The 6191-nt window shown below is 36.4% G+C and overlaps 1 pseudogene; it reads left to right on the top strand.

Annotated features, from left to right (window-relative positions):
- Positions 1-1448: 1448 nt before the first annotated feature.
- LOC145011942 (berberine bridge enzyme-like 21 pseudogene) lies at positions 1449-4018 on the top strand (annotated as a pseudogene).
- Positions 4019-6191: the final 2173 nt, after the last annotated feature.

The following is a 6191-nucleotide window of genomic DNA, read 5'->3' on the forward strand; positions in this document are numbered from 1 at the left end:
TTTTTCCATTTATTTTGCATTTTAAAATTATTTTTTAGAATATGTCAGTGTAATATTCTATTTAGAATATTTCACGTGTTTTTCAAAAAAAAAAAAAAACGGAATTTTTTTTATTTATATATATATATATATATATATATATATATATATATATATATATATATATATATATATATATATATATATATATATATATATATATATATATTAGTTAATTCAAGTTCCGAAAATAATATTTAAAAAAAGAATTTTTGGATTTTTCCATTTATTTTGCATTTTAAAATTATTTTTAGATTTGGTCTCACGGTCTCACCCGAGTCTCGCAGCTGTTGAATGCACTTTTATTCTTTCTCTTTCCTCCCTTATTCTAAAATTTTTTAAAGGGAAAAAAGAGAAAAGAAGGGGGGCTGGTATTTAATTGTATCTCTAATCTTCTTTATTCCTTCCCACGTCAATAACTAGAATGAAAAAAAGGGGAACGTCAACGCATCCAGGAAAAAAGATTAATCTCTATCAATAAACCTGCCAAAGAACCGAACCATAGAGTACTTAATACCGGTGCTACGGAAAGATATGTTTTTAGATCTCGCATTGAAAAACCTCCTTCATTAACCTGAACCTATATATATATATATATATATATATATATATATATATATATATATATATATATATATATATATATATATATATATATATATATATATATATATATATATATATATATATAACCAGTGCCAATGCTTGCCAAACACTGCCAAATACCGGCAGATTAGTATAACGAGTTTCATCCAATATTTAATCAGGTTTACCAATCACAAGCAAATTGTGATATGCTTTCTATCGCCAAACACCAACGGATGGCCAGAAATTATTTTCTATGGACCTAAACAACCCAAAAAAAGTTGTCTTATGTATGGATGGAAATACATATTAAAAAATAGTTATTATAAATTTAAAGTTTAAAATTTAAAATTTTGTATAATGTGCCTATGACAATTACATATATATTAGTATGTACGAAATTTCATGTTTCTGTATTTAAAAAACGAAATGTTAAAATCAATACAGAAATTTGTGTTTAAATTATGAAAACCAAAACTCAATAAATAAGGAAAGAAATGAGGGATTATCTATAAACATATAATTGAAGTATACGATACCTTTCAAAACGTTGTAAATCATAGAAACATGAAAGGATGTCAACAAAATTCCAATTGTGTGTCAATATATCAAATATCCTTGAAAACTATTTTATCACGTTATTAGAATATAATTTTTAAATCATGCCACAAAACTGGTACTCTTTTATAACTAATAAAATAAATCCTACAAAGATATTATTTTTAGAGAAAATAACGTAAACATTTTTTTTAAAAAAAGAAATGTTCATATGAAATAGAGTGTTCTTTACGTACTTTTCACTACTATAAATATTAGTCATCACCTTCTTCTAAATCAAGAAGAAATCATGTCATCGATTATGCTTTTTTTCCTATTGTTCTTCATTTGTTGTTGTCCTTACTTTTCCCTAGCAAAAGGGCCCTCCGTACCAAAAGTTGTTCCCCTACCAAAAAAAGGGTCCTCCCCATCAAAAGGGCCCTTGCTACCAAAAGTTCTTCCCCTACCAAAAGGGTCCTCTGATCCTAATTCCGTCTACAAATCCTTTCTCGAATGCCTTCCAACATCATCCCCTCAACCTGACAAAACATTCTCTTCCGTCGTTTACAGCTCCGCCGCTAACTCCTCCGCCTATACCAAAGTTCTAATGGACCACATCAAAAACTTCCGTTACAATGCCACCTCCACACCCAAGCCTGCCATCATCATCACTCCAAATAAAGAAACTCACGTACAAGCTGCCGTCATCTGCGCCAAGAAACTCAATATCCAGATTAGGATTCGTAGCGGAGGACATGATTATGAAGGAGTCTCCTACACCTCGTCTGAAAAAACACAGTTCATGATAATCGATATGTTTAATCTTCGTGCAGTTGATGTCAATGTCGCCAAGGAAACTGCAGTGGTCCAAGCCGGAGCTCAACTGGGTGATCTGTATTATCGGATTTGGGAAAAGAGTAAGGTGCATGGGTTCCCGGCCGGAGCATGTCCGACAGTCGGTGTTGGTGGACATATAAGCGGCGGTGGTTATGGCACCATGATTCGAAAGTACGGGTTGACTGTTGATCATGTGATTGATGCCAAGATCGTCGATATTAAAGGTCGGGTTTTGGATCGAAAAGCCATGGGTGAGGATCTTTTTTGGGCCATACGCGGTGGCGGTGGCTCCAGTTTTGGTGTCATATTGTCCTTCACCGTGAAACTAGTTCCAGTGCCGAAGGTTACTACTGTTTTCAAGGTAACGAAAAAGGTGGATGAAAAGGCAGTAGACATCGTTTTTAAATGGCAGTCGGTTATGTCTACAATCGACCCGGATTTGTTTATTAGAGTTTTACTACAGCCGACGAAGGAGAAAAACAAGAACACTGCCCAGGCTACATTTATGGCCCTTTTCTTGGGTGATTCCACCAGGTTGATGGGCTTAATGAGTAAAAGCTTCCCGGAACTAGGATTGAAGAAAACAGATTGCTTTGAAGTAAGTTGGATTCAATCCACTCTTTTTTGGTCAAACTTCGATTACAACAAAACAAAGCTAGATATCCTCATCGATCGGCACACTGATGTTGTTAAGTTTTTGAAACGAAAGTCTGATTATGTAAAAACCCCTATACCAACGACAGCATTAACGTCCATATTCAACAAGTTGGGTGAACTTGGAAAAATTGGTCTGGTTTTCAACCCGTACGGCGGGAAAATGAATGAAATTCCGGCAAACGCAACTCCATTTCCTCACCGTGCCGGAAACCTGTTCAAGGTGCAGTATTCATTGAGTTGGAGTGAGGGTGATCCGAAAGTAACCGAAAACAACATAAATCAGTCTAGGGTTATGTATGATTTTATGACTAACTATGTAGCGAAGAATCCAAGAAGCGCGTTCGTGAATTATAGAGATTTAGATATTGGTGTGAATAAAGGTGATGGGTTTACCTCCGGCAAGGTTTACGGGGAGAAATATTTCAATAAGAATTTTGATAGATTGGTGAAGGTGAAGACCGCTGTCGATCCAGAAAATTTCTTCAGGAATGAACAGAGTATCCCTATTCAGCCTGGAAAAAAAGGAAAACACAACGATGTGTCCACGATTGACGATTATATATATAACGGGAATGACCAAAGTATCCCAATTCTTCCAAGAAAGCACATTGATGTGTCCATGACTGACGATTATATATATAACAAGAATAAACGGTTGCCGAAAAAGCACACTGATGTGACCAAGATTGACGACTATATATACAACGGGAATGAACAAAGTATCCCTACTTTACCTGGAAAGCACACCGATGTGTCCAAGACTGACGACTATATATACAACGGGAATGAACAGAGTACCCCTACGTTTCCTGAAAAACACACCCATGTGTCCAAGACTGAAGACTATATATACAACGGAAATGAACAGAGTACCCCTACTTTTACCGGAAAACACACCCATGTGTCCAAGACAGATGACTATATATACAACGACAATGAACAGAGTACCCCTACTTTTCCTGGAAAACACGCCCATGTTTCCAAGACTGGCGACTATATATACAACGGGAATAAACAGAGTATCCCTACGTTGCCAGAAAAGCACATGGATGCGTCCAAGACTGATGACTATATATACAACGGGAAAGAACAGAGTATCCCTACTTTGCCTGGAAAGCACACTGATGTGTCAATGACTAAAGATTATATATACAACAGGAATGAACATAGAAAATAAGAAGTAAAACGTAACTAAGAAATAACGGTCGTATCAATGGCAGGGGACTACTTTTGATGATCACCTTCAACATAAAAAATAGGAAGTAAATAGATAAGTAAAACCTTTCTTGTCTATACGTCAATGTACATATATATGGAATAAAGTCGTCAATATTAAATGTTAGTCGGTAATAGATTATAAGTAGGAGTGTGTGTTAGTTTATAATATTTGTATTAGTTAGTTTTCAAAGGCCCATATGTTTAGGCCCTTTTCTCATGTAATATGTTTATAAACACTATAATGAATACAATAAGATTATGGGAAAATATACCAACAATATGGTATCAGAGACCCCTTAATATTATTCAATTCGAACACTAAACACCCGACTTCTTTCACGTCAATCTTCTTTCTTCTCTTCACCTTGATCTTTTGTTCTCTTTGATCTCCTCATCCACTTCTCTTCATGGTCACCAATATTAGAGACAAACCTACTTCTAAAATAAGCATAAAACATGCGGTCCCTTGCGTTCTCGATTTAGATTAGATGAACTACGGTATTTGGCGTGAAATGTTTGAGATTCACTACATTGGTAATGGGGTGGACGATCATCTCAAGCCTCCTCAGCGCCTACACTCGAAACAGACAAGGGGACTGCCGAATCAGTAGTTGCTAAAGCAATTTGCTTACAAATTGATTATATTATCAAGGATTGGCTCTATGGCACGCTTTCTACATCTCTTCTCAACATGATTTTCAAGAAACAATCCACCGCTTATGATGTGTGGACAACCCTAGAAAAATTGTTCCCTGATAACAAAGCCTCCAATGTTATCCAGATCGATCGTGACCTCCGAAACATCTCCCTTGGTAATTCCTTTATCTTCGATTATTGCAAGAAAATCAATTCTCTTGATTGTCTCAAACACATGGATTCTTCGATGCTTGAAGCGAATTCAGTTGCCTACAGGATCAGTGGACTGCCACGAAAATATAAGTATATTGCTTTTAACATCCGTAACAAAGACACAACTTTATCGTTTTGCGATGCAAGACCGGTTTTAATAAGTGAAATGGAGAAAATTCTTCAAGATGAGTAATACGATGCAGCCATCACACATGCTGACTCGTCTTCTTCGAACGCTCTCACAGTTTGATCTCCGAACAATAATGGCACTTATAGCAACGATAGCGGATGATGTGAGGGTTACCGTGGGGGACAAGGTAGATTTCGTGGTGGCCAGGGAGGTGGTTGATACAACAATAATGATGGAATATTTAATTACAACAGTTTTTGTAACGCCCGTAGATCCGGGCTAGTCAATTTAGAGGCAATAGGGGTCGAAAACAACTTTTCGACAAAAGATTATTAAGAATAAATAATCTCAACCAAGTTTTAGTATATGTTACAAGGTTTCCGTACATAAAAAGAGCGTCGAAATCAGAGTTATAACTAAGAAGTTATGACCCGTCGAAGTTTCGCGACGGAACCGACACGATACCGGGAGGCGTAAATAGTGAATTTACGATAGAGCGAGATTTAGCCTTAGCGATCTAAATGAAAGTCGTAGTATATGTTAAACCGATAGTGTGCATAAAAAGAACATCCAAATCTGACTTCGTATAAGGAAGTTATGATTTTTCTAAGATTTAGCATAGTAGTGCACAACCCGAAATCTGAATTTTAGATCGGTCGATTTTTAGCCAAAAAAATCTAAACAATAAATGAAGATATCGTTAATAGGAGTTAAACGATAAAAAGACAGTCAAAAATGGAGCTCGTATGCGAAAGATATGGACGAAGCTTAGTCCCTACTCTTCGAGCATTGCGAATTCGATACAATTTTGTAAATCTAAGATAGAGTGAGAATTAGCCGACGGGATCTAAATGAAAGTTGTAGTACTCGTAAATACCAATGCGTGGATATAAAGAATGTCGATAATAGAGATTGTATGCGAAAGTTATGGACGAAGCTTAGTCTTTACTTTTCGAGCGCGACGAATTCGATACAGTTTTGTAAATCCGAGATAGAATGAGAATTAGCCAACGAGGTCTAAATGAGAGTTGAAGATCTCATTAATAGGAACTCAACGGTAAAAAGACAGACAAAAACAGAGCTCGTATGCAAAAGTTACGGATGAAGCTTGGAGACTATTTTACTATACAATTGCTATAAATAAGAGATGAACTCTTCATAATTTCCTCACACCTTCAAACCTTTCTTTCTCTTTCTAACTTCTCTCTAACCTCCCTAAACCCCTCCCAAGTCTAGGGAACCTCCCTATCATGAGAAGAAAGCCCCGGAGCACCCGACGACTCCGAGAAGAAAAGCTTTCGGCTCGGAAACGCTGCTCCAGCGAAGCCCGGTTTTTAAT

Source organism: Lactuca saligna, chromosome 8, assembly GCF_052625555.1.
Source record: "Lactuca saligna cultivar CGN05327 chromosome 8, ASM5262555v1, whole genome shotgun sequence".
NCBI lineage: Eukaryota > Viridiplantae > Streptophyta > Magnoliopsida > Asterales > Asteraceae > Lactuca > Lactuca saligna.